This window comes from Phyllostomus hastatus, unplaced genomic scaffold, assembly GCF_019186645.2.
Source record: "Phyllostomus hastatus isolate PE091 unplaced genomic scaffold, TTU_PhHast_1.1 phas_contig_38, whole genome shotgun sequence".
Lineage (NCBI taxonomy): Eukaryota > Metazoa > Chordata > Mammalia > Chiroptera > Phyllostomidae > Phyllostomus > Phyllostomus hastatus.
The window spans coordinates 34,116,911-34,134,668 of NW_025333869.1; the positions used below are offsets into that span (position 1 = coordinate 34,116,911).

General features: G+C 39.7%; 1 protein-coding gene across 5 annotated transcripts in view; it reads left to right on the forward strand.

Annotated features, from left to right (window-relative positions):
- The first annotated feature begins 375 nt into the window (after positions 1-375).
- Positions 376-17,758, forward strand: part of RHOBTB1 (Rho related BTB domain containing 1) — a 61,894-nt gene continuing 44,511 nt past the window's right edge. Inside the window, exons 1-2 of one of the 5 annotated variants that reach the window (XM_045842204.1) lie at positions 376-462; positions 3,210-3,260. The gene's annotated coding sequence lies outside the window, so the exon portion shown is untranslated. Of the gene's footprint in view, positions 463-795; positions 1,152-1,244; positions 1,272-1,611; positions 1,631-3,209; positions 3,261-17,758 lie in introns of those variants that run through there. The other 4 variants (XM_045842202.1, XM_045842206.1, XM_045842207.1 and 1 more) reach the window with 4 other exon arrangements.

The window sequence follows — 17,758 nt, forward strand, 5'->3', positions numbered from 1 at the left end:
TGTTCATCCTCACCCCCTTAGAACTCCACCGGGTAGCTGACATTCTGTAGGCACAACATGTGAAGCATGCAAAGATACCCCTGGTCTTGTCCTTAGAGGTCACAGTCAGCCTGGAAGAGTGAGAAGATGGTCTATCATAGGTTTGCAAGGATTCTGACAACCCATGAGCAGACAGGTCAATTTCACTTCCTCACTAAGCCATCTGTTGGAGGTTGTAAATCGGTCGGGGGCAGCTGGTGCGTCCTTAAGCCCTCTCCGGGATCCCAAGAGCCAAGTCACCGAGGAAGGTAACCTAGAGGGGGGGAGCCCGCCAGCACGTGCAGCCGCCCAGGGGAGGAGGAGGCTGGGCTAACGCAGCCCTTAGTCAGCAGCTGGGCTCGTTTTGAAACAAAAGCCAATGTCCTCCCTCGGAGTCCGCTGCCGGTCAGCTGCTAGGGGAAAGAAATCCATGCTGCCCAGCCGGTTAGTGGCCCAACTTACTTTTCCAGAACCTGGGACAAAGGGCCAGCAGTTGTATGGGAATGGGTGGGATGTTGGGATGGGAACGGAGACACAATCCGCAGTGACCTGCCCCTCCCAGAGGCTTGGGAAAAGGGCCGGGGTCTTCCATGCTCTGCGCATGTTTGTGCGGGGCAATCCGCCCCTGAGCCCGGGCCCCGTCTGCGTAAAGCTGAGGCACCTTTGCCACCAGCGCCCCAGCGCACAGACACACCAGGCCCTGGTTTCATGAATGAAATCCAATCGTGTGGATATAAATAGCTGTGAAGGTTGCTAACGTCACAGTGCGAGCGGCTGCCGCCACCGCGGCTGAGCTCGGAGCCGGGAGCTCTATTCCGCGGAGCTGGCCCGCCTGGGAGTGGGGTGTGGGCAGGAGGAGAAGAGGAGGGCTGGGGGGTGGAAAGAGGCGAACCCCTCCGTCCCCGGACAGAGAAGAGCGGGCGCGGCGCTGGGCGAGCCAGCCAGGCGAGGCAGGCGAGGCAGTGCCATGCTGCCTTTGTGCAAAGTTGGGCGGCGGGCGGCACGCCGCGCGCCGGGGCCCCGCACACCCGCGACCGCGCGCAGTCGTGGCTGCTGCTGAGTGGCGGGGGGCCCCCCTACCCTCCCCCCAGCCCTTGAAGGCGGAGAGAGCTCGCGTCTCGCTCGGCTTCAGGGTAGGTTCTGTGTCGTGAGTGCGCTATGGTTTGAAACTTCTCGGAGCAGCCACTGCGGAGGAGCCCCCACCGTCCCGGCCTCAGCGGGGGGCATGTGGGGGCCCCTGGCCGCGCCACGCGGTAAGCAGCGTCCCGAGAGAGAGTTGTGGGACCGAGCTTCCTTAGGAGCCGCCCTCGCCTCTCAGACAGGCCGGGAACCCTCACACCAGAGGCAAACAGAAGAGAGATTTCTAGGAGCGCCCGCACAGCCGCACCCCTAACTCGGAGCTGAGGAAATGAACAACAGGCATCCCTAGCAGGCTGGCTGTGCCAGGGAGGGGGTGGTGCGGCGCCGACGAGAGGGCTCTTTTCTCTGGAAGGATAGTGGCAGGGAGCCGGAGGTCCCGAAAGAGGGGATAAGCTCGCAGCCTCTACGAGTTGACCGGCCAACCCACAGTTTGGAGCTCCCATCCCCGGGCCCCGTGTCTGTGGAGTCTGTTGTGAGTTGCTGTGACAACAGTAGGAGCTGCCATGAGGGGCTTGCAAAACCTCTTACCTTGCCTCTGCGTGCTCAGCTTTTGGGGGAACAATGGGGGTGGGGGGTGTGCAGACAAGGGAATCCAACCTCCTCTCCAAAAAAAGAAGTGAGAGGAAGGCACAACTGTGTAAAAATATATCATTAGATCCTACTGTTTGCTGCGCCGTTTCTATCCTCAGCAGTATCAAACATCTCAACTGAGGAGCAATGTCAATATTTAGACTTGGACAAGCCAGAAAGTTAGAAGCGAGCGCCAAGCACAGGGTTTTGACTTGGCTTTGCACGTCAGCACACAAGCTGTGCCTTTCGAGCTGACTGTACACATTTGCTGGGGGGAAAAATGCATGAAGGTTGATATATACACAAAGGCACCCAGAGCTCCCTAGGAAGATCTAGGAAGACCAAAAGAGTCTGCTTGACTTTGAACTTCCCCCAACCTGCGCTGTTCATTCAGCTGTTGGACCCCAGCCAGATGCTCAACTTGAGGTTTCTCTAGTTTGGGGCTCTCCCACCCCCAACTAGGCTGTGCTGCATATTCTATACTGAACTATGTATCCTCTCTACACTGCAAAGATACTATTATCAGTAGTTTTCACCCTTGTATACCCTCTCTATCCACAGATATACATAGCCAATAGTCTGTTTGTTCTCAGGCAAGCTCTGAGCTTTTCCAAATGTACACTAAGTTTGTTTACAAACACTCTTTAAAAATTTGGAGTTATATTTCATTTCCAATAACTTCATAGATGCCTAAGAGAGTCCCTGTTTGCTAGAAAATAAACACAACTTCTTGTCCATGTAAATAACGTTTGCATCCTACTCTGCAGGTGGAGTGGGCAGTAAACTTTTCAATTAAACAAAGTTTCCTCTAAGGTTCCTGGCTCATTCTTGGACATTTTAGTGGGAAGGGGGTTTAATCAGTTAATACCAGTCTGGAAGACTGAAATAATGACGAAGCAATAACATCATGGTCAGTATTCTAAACTTGCCCATTGATCATTACTTTCCAAAGTTTGGAAGGTAGTGTAAAAGTGAAGTACAAAAGGCTGTGTGTGGCAAAGGGGTAGCAACAGAAACACTAGGAGCTCAATGTCATTGCTCAGTTACACTACTTATTGACTATTCAAGTATAATTTAATAGAAGAGAAACAGAATCATTTGGACTTTAGCTTATGATAATATTGCCTAAAAATGTTATTTTGGAGGAATAGTATGTCTGCTTCTATGACTTCTATATTATAAAATGCCTATGAGATTTTCCTCGTTCCTATCGTTGGATTTGTGGCCAAATGCTTTTTTTGTAACACCCCTAAATGCTCAGAAATAAATTTTCACAAATGCTACAAAATGTTAACCTAGCTATTTCAGGATGTATTTGACCCAAAGAAATGCTACTTATACATTGGCACCTAACAAAAGTAAAGCAGATTCTACCCCTTTGGGGGAGGGGATGAAAACAATTTATGTTGAAAATTTTAGTAGCGCCCCATGCATTCCTGGCAAGCAGTAAGACTTATAAAGTATTTCTCTCTCTTATGCAGGTAAGTCCAGCTGTGAGCAGAGTGTTTTGTTGTTCCCTTCCAGCAAGCCAGGTTAGTGTCTTTGTGCAAATCCGTGACCACAGGTTAAGTCTTGTTACTAATTCTGAGCATGCATTTTTGAACAGGTTTCTTAGTCAACTTGTCTTACAACAATTTGTCTTTGTCATATTTTAATAGAATAATTTATGAGCATCATAAGTTGAATGATTATTGAATTATTCTCTTTACTCTGTGAGTAAAATGGTACTAAAATGGTACTAAAATGGACCTTAAATCAGTTTGTTCTTTAGAAGACTATTTTTGGGGGGAGAGGGAGCTGAATTGCTTAGAAGACTGGAGATCTGGGTGCTTGATAACTGAGGTTTTACTTAACACTCCAGAGCTAGAAGAAACTTGATATGATAATAGTTGGCATTTTTGAGTATGAACCAAAGTTCAGGTAATGAGTTGCATTCTTTACATTTACGTCCTCATTCTACATCTTAAAAAAATCCCTTTGATGTGAGATTATTATCTAGATTCCCAAACAACACATGACAAACTGGAAGTTCAAAGACGTTAGAAAATATGTTCAATTCCTAGTTCTAGAAAGTGGAAGAAATAGAATTTTTTAAAAAGTTTTATCGTACTCTAAAACCGAAACTCTTTGGTTGAAAAGTTCTTCTCCAATAGGGAAACTAGGGCCAAGAAAGGTTAAATGACTTACCTAATGTATCTTAGTAGTTAAGAGTTTTTATCATACTGTCTTACACACACACACACACACACACACACACACACACACAAAATGTCATTTTCTAAAGTAAAACCAGTGAAATAATAGGTATTCATGTCTACTTACTGGCTTGGGACTGTCAAAGATTGAAGAGTGTTTTTGTCACGGAAGCTTTGGTCTTAAGGAATGTACAAATACATTTAAAAGACAAGATTGGAAACGTTCATGTATGAACAAATTAGAGAATAAATCAAGATTATATATTCCAAAAGGCTGAATGGGAAGTCATTGGTACATTTATGAGAAGTTCAGCATTCTCCACTCTGTGGAATTACTTTGTCATTGGAAAAAATATTCCAGGACATATTTTGTCTGGATAGACGATAAATGGGTGAGAGTTTAAGGAAAGACAGAATGTAGAATTTCAACCAAACAGAGAGATTTTGCAGTCATCTAGAACCACTAAATTACAGTACAGCATCTCAGACTCAAATGTGTTATTGCTTCAAAAGCATTGCAACAAAATTGTGAGTTGTTTGAATATGCATAGCACCTTTGAGAAAGCATTACAGTTTGGCATGTTGCTTAAAATTACTGTGTTCTTTTTGGAACCTCAATTTGTCTGAAATGTGCCATGTAATAGATTTGGATACATAATAGATAAATCCCAACCAAAGTCCTGAAAATAGTCAATATTTAAAAATTAAATAACACATTTTCGGTTTTTGCCTAGGTTGGTAGTCTTCTCTTCTTCCTTTCCCCTACTTTTTATAGAATAATTTGTAACACTTGTTTATCTTTCTTAGGGAGTATTATATGAAGGACTAATAAAAAAGAAATTGGAAAAAAATACTAAAGAAAACCTTAATATATTATTTTTTTAATGTACTAATACTGTCAACTCAAGCTAATAGCCCTAAAGCTTAATTAGTTAAGATATACTTTTAAGCATTTAAGGGGTGGTTATAAGCTATCCTATAACACCTTTGTCCTGTAAAAGTTGTCACGTAGTTTATCATTACAAAATAGCACTATAATATGACGTTGTTATAGAATGTATTATTACAAAAGAGCATTATTATATTGAAGAGTTGTTATATAGTGTATTATTACAAAACAGCACTATTATACTGGGAAGATCCTATCACAGGTTGGTACCTCAGCATCTACTGATCGTTGATCATAAATATATCAGTATAACCACTATAAACCTATAATGACTTAAAGAGTAAAATTATACTCTGAATCATATAGTGTTAGCACCAAAAGGGATCTTAGAATTCGTATGATATCTTTAATGCTACTTAATTAGCAATCAATGTTCTTTTTTTTTTTAACTTCAGAAAGTTTTAGTTTATATGCTTGACTCATCTCAAAACATGACTGGAAATACTAAAATTGTACTATGTTTTTGCTCAGGAAATTTACCTGTAGAAAACAGAAGAATTTTTTTTAAATCTTCCTGTTCATCTTCATTTAAAAAAATAGGCAGTTCAATCTCATTAGTATTACTTGGGCTTCATGTAATAGGACTGGTTCAAAGAATTCAGGTGATCTGAATCTGGTTCTTACATTCATCTCTTTTTCTCCACCCAAGCTTTGACCAACCTCACACATCAAAAGGAAACTTGGAGAAAGAAGGAAAAATAAGTCACAGAAAGTAGTGTAGAAAGGGACAGGAAGTGGCAGAGTGTGTGAGTACTGTGGAGGAACGGTGAAAGGGAAAGAGGAGGGCATGAGGCAGTCACTCAAATGGGTGGCATGTGTGTGGATTATTATTTATATGTCATCATCAGACTTGTTTGGTTTTTTATTATATAAGCAAAGTGAGTCACCTCCTCCTTTTCCTAGAAGCTTTTGTTCCTGTGCACATAGGGGAGAAATTGGGCAATGGGCAAGTAAGATACTGCAGTGAAATGTGGGTATGACAGCCACTCTCCAAATGTCCAGGGAAACTCTGGTCTTCAAATACTTTGGTAAGGTTTTACCCACTAAGGGATGAATTAGAAAGTTTTTAAAAAGAAAGAGAGAGATGCCAATATGTCCAGAAGAAGCAATTACATTTTTCCCTTCTGCATCTGAATTTACGTATTGCACAGACACCGTTCTTGACAAGTTCTCAGTTCTAATGAGGTTACCGTCTCAGGTTCCACCCCTCTGGAGAAATTTCCCTTGAACTGATACCCAACCATAGTTCCAGTTCCTAACTACCACTGGAAAATCAAAAACAACACTTGTGCTCCTACTAGAAGCCAGACACTTTTACTACATGACAGCTGATGTTCATTATCAATTTCAATTTTACAGAAGCAAAATGGGGAATTCAGATATGTTAAGTCAAAGAGCTAATAGGAGGTAGAACTTGGGTTTTCACCCAGATCTAAGAACTTGTCTATATATTCATTTTAAAGGAATGCCTAGAAATAAAAACAACACTTTAAACCATTTTATTCCAGGTTATTCCTGAAGATGGTAGAGTATAGGAGTTACATAATTATTTTTATGTTTTTTTAAAAAGTCTAGTGTAACTTGAACCATATAGCAGGCTTGCCTCAATAAATTTGTTAACTCTTCGGGTCATTTCTAATACATTTTGGTAGAAGTCTCTATCTTAAACACTTGAGTCATGTGGGAGGTTGAATCATAGATCCAAAAAAGTTCTTAAGGTACTCAGTCCAACCTTGTTTATGTGAAAAATAACTGCCACCTAGAGAACTGTTAGAACTTACCCACTCTTATAGTTAATAAATGACACATCTGGAGTGGAACCCAGGCTTCCAAGTCCCAGCCCAGGGCTCAATTCTATTACATAACACTGGCAGAAAAATGCCAAGTCATCTAAACCCTTCGACTTAGCCAAAATTACAACCATCAACTATGCAATACATCTGAAACCTAAGATACATCCAGAAATGGGTGATAAGAGGATCTGGCAATGTAAAGATATGTTGGGTACTAAGAGAACCCTCACTTATCTTCACTGGCACTGATATAGAACAATCCTTTCCTCTTATTCAAGACACAGCAGCCCCATACTCTGATCCCTGCCAAGCTTTGTTGAGCAATTTGTTTTATTCAAGTAAGGAACTCTTTAATTGTGTCTGTGGAGCTCCAGATTTTTACTAACTATGTGACATGGCTGAAGTACTTTCTTGGAACCTCATATTTCTGATCTATAAAATAGGGACAGTATCACCTCACCCAGAGGATTACGAGGATGTTATGAAATCACACATGTGGAACACATGGTAGGAATTCAATAAGGGTTAGTTCTCTTCTTAGTCATCCTAGATTATTTCAGGGGAAAATGTTGTAACACATTAGAGCAGTTCTACCTTTTTACCCCTAAATATACTGAAGTCATTTGAAATTTGATATCACAATGGGTGGTTTTAGTAGCTTTTTTCCTTGGGTAAAAACAGGCATGATGTTCTTTCTGGTACTAGTGGCCCAATCACATTTTGATTTGTTTCCTTCAAACAGGATTGCCAAAGTTTACTTGAATTATTTCACTGTTCCAGTTTCTGCCGCAACTAATACCAAGCTCTTCTTGGAGATTTGTGGCTCTCATTTCCTTCCAGACACTATTTAAGTATCTAATGTGTTTTCCACACAGACCTTTGCATCTCAAAGCAGCTATAATATTTTCAACCAAATAACTAAGAAATTATTCCCAGAGAATAGTATTGTCAGTAGAACATTTTTGCTTTCATTTTCAAAATATGTGACACTTTCCTCCCATCATTTCAATTAACTCTATCATCGAGTATTTTCTGTGTGCTGGCCCTGGCTTTACTTTTTGTCCTGTGTTGCTGACTGAGATATTGATAGGAAAAGCATAAGCACTACAATTTCCCCCTTCTCCCTTAGCACTTGATAACTGCCCTGGCCTAAATCACATCTCTGGTAAGTGTCTCATCACACTCTTCTCTCCAGCTGCCACACTCTGCCATGTGGTACTTGATGCCCTGATTTGACTTTTCCAAGCCAAGTCTTTGGCAACATGTCCTATTCATCACGAACAGAGAGGAAAGCTACTGTTGTGATTTTTTTCTTTCTTCTACTTTTTTTAACTCTTTAAATTAATAATCTGAGTGACCTAGAATAGCCTTTAGTTACCTAGTGGTACAGTTACCCTTTCAATATTTATTTGACAAATGTATGTTGCAAGATGTAGGTCCTTTTCCGCAGGTTTAGGGGTAGCAATTATGTGTTTTCCCCAAGTGTTGTGAAGTGGCTAAACTGGTTTTAGATCCTTAAAGATCACTAATTGCTAGATTGTCCCTAACCTTATTACTAATCTCAAATTTGTTATATGTAAGTTTCAGCTCATACCATGAAGGGTTTTTTAAAAGAATTTTTATTTATTTATTTATTTTAGACAGAAGGGAAGGGAGGGAGGGAGAGAAACACAATGTGTGGTTGCCTTTCGTGCGTCTTCTACTGGGGACCTGGCCCACAACCCAGGCATGTGCCCTGACTAGGAATCTAACTGGAGACCCTTTGGTTCACAGGCCAGGATTCAATCCACTGAGCCACACCAGCCAGGGCCCAAGGACTTTATTTTTAAAGTAGTGCTTCTCAAACTTTAGTGTGCATACAAATCACCTGGGCCTTTTGATAAAATGCAGATTCTGATTCAGGAGTTCTGGGGTAACACCTGAGATTATGTGTTTCTCACAAGCTTCCCATGGACGCCAGTGCTGCTGGTCTGAGAACCACATTTTGAGTAGTGAGGTTCTAAAGTACAGTCGTTACTATACCTTATGCTAAAACTCATGCCTTAAAATTACACTCCCGCCTTATTTTGTTTGCTTGTTTCTTAAATCATAATAGAGAGTCATGGAATCTTAAATATGGGAAGAATGTACACAGAGGTGTGCTGGTAAATCAACCAGCTCTCTGGAAAAAAAAATGCACTTATGTGCTTATGTAAGTTGATCATAAATTTTACTGACATAAAGAATGTGTATAGCATATAATTTACAAACAGTAACAAAATATACAATACTCTTTATTGTAAATTCCATATAGTCCATTGGGTTTCACAGAATGTTGTTGGTTTTTTGCAGAAGTCTTTTATCCAAAGCCTACCTATGATACAATTGATAAAGAGGTGTAACTCACATATAAACTCTGGCTGATAGTTTTCTTTATGTTAGTAAGACAAAGGGGAAAAAACAAAGTCACATGTCAAAACTGCACATCGATTAAAAATACGAATGACTTCTTTACTGAAACAGAGGATGGTTTTTGAATACTGTAAGGATATTTCCTTAAATGTGCTATTCACGGTGTACCAGCTGTGTATCACATATACTTTTAAGTTTAATTTACATTATTAGCAGTTTTTTAATCATTTTCTTAAGACAATCACCAGATCATTAAAGCTTTTGTGCAGAGGTTGCTAACTTCTGTGGTGTAAATACTCCCCCAAAGCCAGTTTCAAGCTATCATTAAGACAGAGCCTAGAGTGGTGAAGCAATGGGGCAGTAACACACCACTATACAGTATTTTTACCATGCCGATAAAATTGTCATAAATAACTTCAAAAATACAGATAACAGTAAAATGTAGTAAAATAAATAGAAAATGATGAGTTTTGAGTATTTAGGACCTCTCTTTTAGTATCATTTATTTAATCAAAACTTTAATTTTTTAATACTGACCCTATTTTAACAGGCTTGCAAAAATCCTAAAATCTTCACAACCAGCTCTCATGGGCAAATAGGGACTGGCTCCAGCACACGCTAGGTGTAGATTATCTGTTCCAGTGGCTCTCAGCCTTTGCTGCACTTCAGAAAACCCCAGGAAATATGTAACCCACAGTGTTGGTCTGCATTAGGGCCCGGGAATAAGAATATAAAATATTTCATCGGTGTGTATCTTATTTAAAGAAAAATACACAAATCATAAGTATATTACTTAGAGAATCGTCACAATCTGCACATACCCACATAACCAGCACCTACGTACAGAAACAGAACATCACCACCCAGAAGGCCTTCTGAAACCCCTGTTCCGTTGCTGCCCAACTGGGTAACCACTATCTTGATTTCTAAGGCCATCAGTTAGTTTTGCCTGATTTAGAGCTTTTATAGAAACAAAATCTCTTTTGCGTCAGGCTTTTCCCCTCAATGTTGTGTTTGTGTTATGTAGCAGTAGTTCATGCATTTTTAGTGCTGTGTAATATTTTGTTCTGTAAATAGACTTCAGTCTTGGATTGCCTTCTCTCCACTCCTTCTCCCCTCATTTACTTCTCATACAGTATGACCAAGGCCACTGATTCTTTCATGTGACAGTGAGCTTTTAGTACCGTACGCCATGAAGCTGTGCTTCCTTTCAGTACAGAATGTTCTCCTGGCTCTTTTCATATAGGTTCACTCACTCCCCCTTTCATCGAGACATCTGCTCTCATGTGCTCTAAGTGGGAATGAGAGTTGGCCTTATATCAATAGTGTGGAGAAATAATAGACATGATGGAGATGTAGCCAAGGCTAAATTTGGCAGCAGATCATTCAAGCTCCTAGAAAGAGGCTTCAAGGAAGGGAAATTGTTTCCCTTTGTGTGTATTAAACAAAAATTAACAATGAACCCCTAGAATATTTTAGATTCTAATATATTTTTTAAATCTGTTTATTTGAAGTAGACCAGGGACTCTTTTCTGAAACAGAATTGAAATCTCTCAAAGTCTGATGACTTGCTCTGAAAAGATTAGAGAAGGAGATTATCGCGTTGTATTGTTCCTGCCCTGGTGTTCTGCCACTGTTCTTGCAGCATTGTTCTGGGTGGAATGGCTTTGTAGTTTTCTTGTTTGGGCTTATTGAGATGATAGATTCTTCTTTGGTATAACTCAAGGGAGCTGAATGACCCTGAGCTCCAAAATGATATTGATGATGAGTGGGATATCTGCTCAGAATGGAGAGTTTCCAGGAACAGCAGGACTATTTCCTACGATATGAAAGGCACTTCACATAAAGCTCTCAAGGTATGCAGAGAGAAGGTCAAGAGTAGACATTACTCCATATAATAAAAGAAGAATATTCTAATCTTGGGTTTTCCTACTTTCTCACCCTCACTTTTTTGTAAAACTCATTGTTATAAAAGAACACATGTCCACTATAGAAAAGATGGGATATATAAATAAAAAAATAAAATCAATTATAAGAGTAGATAAGAAAAAACATAAAATCCATTTTAAGAGTAGTTGGCTTTCATATTTTAATGTATCTCTATACCAAATGTTTCTGTGTATACTTAGGCCCATAATATTTAAGGAATGATGTTATTCTGTAATATTTTTATACTCTCTTTTCTTTAAAGATTTCCCATGAATATATAACTGTAACAATAAATGTACTCCTATAAGACATTTTGGGTGACTATATACTCTCTTATTTTATGGACATTTATTGTTGTTGTTTTAACCAATGCCCTGTAGTTGTATTTCTGAAATTGTTTCCAGCATTTTATTTCCACAAACAGTGATATGATGGACATCCATTTAATGGAATCTTTTTGTATATCCTAATTATTTCCCCAGGAATGAAGTCTTATGACTGGTGAAAGTTATGGACATTTTAAAGTCTTCTGAGTGCCAGTTACACTCCTGAATAATGGTAGCATCTTCCAGTCCCATAAATAGTGCCCCATCTTGCTTTTTAAAAATGTACAATCTTTCATGTAATAACTTCCACCAAGAGTTGAAAGATATAGGAACATGTCCTGAAAACACTGGCGAGAATCTATATATTGATGTCAGCCAGTAATCTTGAATAAAATATGAGATTTTAAGCAGTCTGGTTTTTGTTCACCAGCACTTTTGCATTTATGCACTAACTTTGCTAGGAAATTCTAGAGGGAACAAAACAGTTTTCTTCATTAACTTCAATCAGAACATAACCTAATCCTAACTGTCATATTATAGTCTCATAAATGATTAAATACAATTGTGTGATTGTCATCATATCTGAAGGTTTCACAGCAAGTGGTCTCTCTGGTAGTACAAAAGCTGGCCCAGTGACATCTTCAGAGAATGCTTCCAATGAAAAAGTTGCCACAGAACCCGATAGAGACTTTTCTTCATAAGGATGGATTTTTAAGCACGTCTCATCTACAGATTTGATTTTAACTTTCTCAAACAAACACAATTTTGACTGTTTAAAGGCTTGACCAATATTTTAATTATTAATTCTTGACAAAGCTTCCTGATTCAGTCCTTAGCAAAGGTTCACCCACATGAGGACTACAAGCCCTCCAAATCCAGTGTGCAGGGTCTTTTGTTGCCATTTTAACTTTAAAAAAATTATTGAAGTATAACATACATAACAAAATATATAAAGATCATAAATGGACAGTTTGATGAATTTTTGCAAGCAAAACTACCCATGTAACCACCACCTAGATCAAGAACACCACAAGCATTCCACTTCTCTTCACTACCCCACTGCACTCTCAGTGCTTTTGAAATGCTTTATATTTTATGTTCAGTGTAAGCCATTCATTTATAGAATTTGATTTTTCACTGAACCCTTACTTTATATGAGCTAGCTACAGTCAGCTTTGCTGGAGCTATCTTCCTTATAACTGAAGATATGTAGAATCTGCCTTTACAAGTAAAGACTATAATATAAATTTGTGCACTGAGTGTATATCAATATGTGTTTTTGATTTGCAGGTACACAAATACTATATACATACAGTGTGTATACAAACAAGTTAGGGATTTCTTTTTTCTTAATGAGTGTAAAATTGAATTAAACTACATTGATCCAAGCTTAAAATATCTTACTTGATTTTCACAGAATAGTTCATGTGCTATGTTTCCAAACAGCATTCTTAAAATTACTCATTTCAGTACTAAAAGTATTGTCTTTGAACACTCAAACTTTAAGAGCCAAGAATTTTTCATCTTTTTGAGATAGAATTGTTCATATGTGTCCTGGGTGTCCACACCTGTCTCTATATCATTCGATTTTTGTTTGATACTCAGCAAGATATCTTTACTTAAGAGTCTGAGTCAGGAAAAAAACAGGTTTTACAAGCTCACTATGCTTTATAAATATATGGTTTTGAAAAATAACTTACACATCATCAAAAATCATGTCTTATTACCAAAATGTATCAGAGTACCATTAGTAGAATTAACAATCCATGGTTATATTTACATGCTCATTACTTTTGTAAAAGCTAAAATATTTTCCCATTATAGAAGTAATACATGTAAAAATGTTATTCAGCTGTAAAAAGTAATGAAGTACTAATACATGCTGCAACATAGATGAACTTGAAAACATGCTAAGTAGAAGACAGACACCAAAGGCCACATATTATATGATTCTGTTTATAAGAAATGTCTAGAATAAGCAAATTCATAGAGACAGAAAATAAACGAGTGACTTCCAGAGCTGAGAAGAGGGGGAATGGGAATGACCACTAGTGAGCATAGGGTTTCCTTTTGAGATGATGAAAATGTTCTAGAATTAGATAGTGAGAATGGTTTTACAATTTCGTGAATACAATAAAACATCCTGAATTGTACACTTTAAAAGGGTGAGTTGTATGGCATGTGAATTTTATCTCAGTTTGCCAAAGAAAGGTAATATATTTTCACTGCAAAAAAAAAATTAGAAACCAAAAGAAAGCAGAAAAACTGCAACAAATTAGAGTCCCGTTATTCGGCAACAGTCACACTCATCTGTTTAGTGTCTCCCTTCCATTTTTTTCTCCAGGTATTGTTTGTTCTTGCAGGAGGAAGAGGTTGGTGTTGCTTCTCTTTAGAGGACAGAGATGCCAATTATTAAATTATAAGTATTCACATATTAATGCTCACCCATTTCCCCTCCCCCCAGAAAAGGGTGGGTCCCAAGGAAGATCCATTTAGTTGGCAGAGGGGAATAAAGGATAGAAACGCAATTAAGATAGGAAAGAGCAATGGCTGGCCCTGTAGTAGGGAAGAAGAAGCCCCTGAAAGGAAGAGATCTGGGTTCTTCCTGGGAGGCAGAGAGACAGGTTTGAGCAGTTGCTGTGAGACGTGGAACTCTTTTTTAGGAGTTTTGCTGTGACATGCCTGATGTATTATATAAACCCCATTTCAGATATGTCACTGTGCTAAGGTGGTACTTCAACTGAAAGACTGAGGAAGAGGTCCCAATTTTATCTGAGTTACACATATTTGTTTATTTTATGTAGTTTCCATCAATTATATTTCAGATTACTACCCTGCACTTTCCTTCTCATAGCATAACATTAGCATTTCTCTGTGTGATTGCAAGCACAATGTAAACATAATATTAAATCATGACAATCTTAATAGATAAGACAAATTGAGCCTTTTCTTAATGGCAGGCATGATGATTAAAATACTTTACAAGCATTATCTACTTTAATCTTCACAACAACCCATTGTGAGAGGTAATTATCCCCAGTTTAAAAATAAGGAAATAGAGGCTTAGAGAGATTAAGTAGTTTGCCTACTTATAGCCTCATCTGTTATTAGTTTATATACTTGCATTATCTTATTTTGCATGATCAGGTACATGGATCAGATTATTTTTTAAATTTTCCTTCTGCTGTTTCTTATAGCATATCTACTTCAATAGACATTTCCTCTGTATCTTTATCTAATTGCTTGTCCTTTTCTCTGTGTCAGGGTTTTTAATAGATCATATGTGGAATGGTCTCTATTTATTCAATTTATATTTTTTTAAAAAAAGGATTCATGCTGACCAAAGATCAAAGTATATTCCAAGTGCTTGGATAACCTGAGGTTCTGTCAGAGGCCAAGGTAGGGCTCCATAGTGACCCAGGAACCAGCCCAATTCCACAGAGTGCACAAGCAAAGCTGTTCAGTGTGGTACAGTTTGAGGTAACTTTTGAAGGTGAGATAAGGGCAGTGATGAGTAATTTCATCACTGAAGATGTACCAGTGTTCAGTTTTAGAGGTTGCACGCCCTCGCCCCACTCCCTCTCACATTAATATCACAAGATCAGTCACTCCCATTGCAATTTCAAAGCTGAAATGGCAGGGTTGAACAGGCTGGGAGAAGCAAAAACAGAGTCTTTCCCATGCTCCATGCTGTCTGTCTGGTCCATTCTAAGCGAGGGACAATCACTGGGGCTGCTCCTTGCCCCTGGCAGCATGCTGGTTTCCTAATGGCTTTCCAATGGCTCCACAACCTACTCTTTCCACCCTTGTCCCATGTCAGGCAGCTATCATTATTGCATATTACAGGCATCTATACTGAAGAGCATCCTGCTTGCAGAGCAAACCCTGCTCCCTGTGGAAATGGGCTGTCTGCTGGTCTCCAGTGACCTTCTCACTTGGCTCCATAGAAATGAATTTGGCAGAAATCCTTCAAATTTCTGGTTACTCCTTATCCTTAACTTCTGGTACCATCATGAAGTCTGCTCTCTGAGGTTAATTTTAGTGAGACATGGGTGGAGGGGGATCCAGAACCTTGAAGTCCAGATGATTGCTTATTGTGATGTGGCTCTTTCAGGCATAGATTGAACTCCCTCATACAAGACTCACTTTCCTTTCAATTATAAATTGTTCTTTATATGTGGTGGATACATGTGCCTGCCTTTTTTTCTTTTCCTTTAGCCAAATAGTGGCTCACTGAAAAGCACCAGGAATTTTTTCAATTAGAATGTTAAAGTCTAAAAGTGGAAGAGAATTTTGTAAGGCCTTTATATGTAAATGCTGTTAAGATTCATAAATTGATTCTAGGTACCAAAGTGCTGTAAGTGACATTTCCTTTTTTTCTTCTAAATCATATCTGGCCCTAAACCACTCCTGCCAGACTATACTGAGTCTCTCCCCTGCCCCATCATTCTGTTTAGTGAAGGGGCCTGGTCCTCACTCCCTGGTGGTTCCCATGGTTACTGATGCTTTTCCTGATGAGGAGCTATGGCTGGTGCGATGCCATCTGTCAAACACCACTCTCATGATGAGTCACACAGATGTCCCTCAAGGTGTTCCTCTCGCCCACTGCAGGCTTAGCCACATGCTACTGTTTTCGAGGCCACAGGCTTAATGATCACTCATCAGAGACAGCCGAATGCAAGTTCTCTGCCAGCCCCAGGTGGAAGTTTTCCTAAGGAGGGTGGAGTGGCTGTATTTTTATATTCTATTGAAATAATGTTTACTGAAAGCCACATATGGCCTAGGCACTGCGAAAACATTTGAGGATTTAACCATGACTAACAGTTTCTGTTGTCAAAAATGTACAATCCTGGTGGCATGAAAGGGAAATACATATAAGAACAATTATTAATATTACAAATGGAACAATTATTAATATCACATAATGTCATAAGTACAGTATAAAGGAAGCATGTTTTAAGTGCACTAAGTGCATCAGAGCTTCCTACCTGGTCCTTCTGCCTTCGCTCACAGGCCCCGCAGCATGCTCTCCACACAGCAGTCTCAGGATATCCGTGATACTTCTCAAAAGCAAATCAGAACCTGTTACTCCTCTGCCTACAGCAATTCGGTGGCTTCTCACTGATGTGAGAATAAATCCATTTCTTTTCGTTTAGAATAAAATCCAACTCCTGACTGTGGCCTAAACGTCAGTGTATGATCAGGCTCCACCCGCCCTTCTAGCCTTCTGTTTCACCAGTTCCCCTCAGTCCCACTTTTCTGGGCCTGCTTCTTTTCCCATCTTGTGACCAGACCCTTCTCATTCTTCCAACAGCAGGAAATTGGGGCTTCCCTGCAAGCCCCTACCCATTATTTCCCCCATAACATCCATTTGTTTTTTTCTTCAAGAAACTTAACAAATGTATGTTTGCATCTATCAGTTCAGTTGTCTCTCCCCACCTGACTATGAGGCCCCTGAGAGCAAGACCTATACCTGACTTATTCACTACTGTATACCTGTAGGCCTCGCACCCACTAAGTGCTCAGTCTATATTTCTTTAACTAATTAATACTGCCTGAGTCCTAAAGGTGGAGGACAATTCCAGGATCAGGGTCAAGAGAAAGGGCATTTGAGCAGAAGTAACGGCAAAAGTAGAGTCATCGAAGGAGAGGTTACAGGGCATATTTGTAGACGAAAGTAGACAGCCGGTGTGCTTAGAGCATACCACGCAGTTTACTTGTGGTGATTTTGAAACCTATCCTGGAATTTTTATGCATTTTTAAGCTAAATTTTTATCTGTTCTTTATTTTTTTAAAGATTTTATTTATTCATTATTAGAGAGAGGGGAAGAGAAGGAGAAAGAGAAACATCAATGTGTGGTTGCCTCTCACGCCCCCATACTGGGGACCTGGCCTGCAACCCAGGCATGTGTCCTGACTGGGAATCAAACTGGTGACCCTTTGGTTCACAGCCCATGCTCAGTCCACTGAGCCACACAAGCTATGGCTGTTCTTTATTTTTTAATTGGGACAACATTTGTTAAGTCGCAATGGATAGATAGAAAGTTTTTATCTAATCCTGGCTGACTTCCCCCTCTGACACTAAGTTTAGAAAAACACTAGAGAGAGCATGATCTTGTGTAGGTCTCCATTAACACAGGGCTCTGGCAGGATGATGAGTGAATGTTTAAAAAAAGCGCCTCCGTATTATTTGCATTCCTGGACTTCTACGTAGTATCCTTTCTGATATTTAACCTCCTCTGTTTTCTGTTTTAATCAAAACATTCAACTGAAAAATATAGTGTTGATTTGAATGATGAAAGGCAATTTTAACCTAGAGCTGTATTTCTGTGAAGTTTTGATTTAGGGAAGCCCAACCCAGCCCTGCCTGACTCTCTCCCAGGTCTGGGCCCATTCTCCATTCCAGCTGAGATGTTTATAGTATGCATAAAGCAGCTCCTGCCTGCC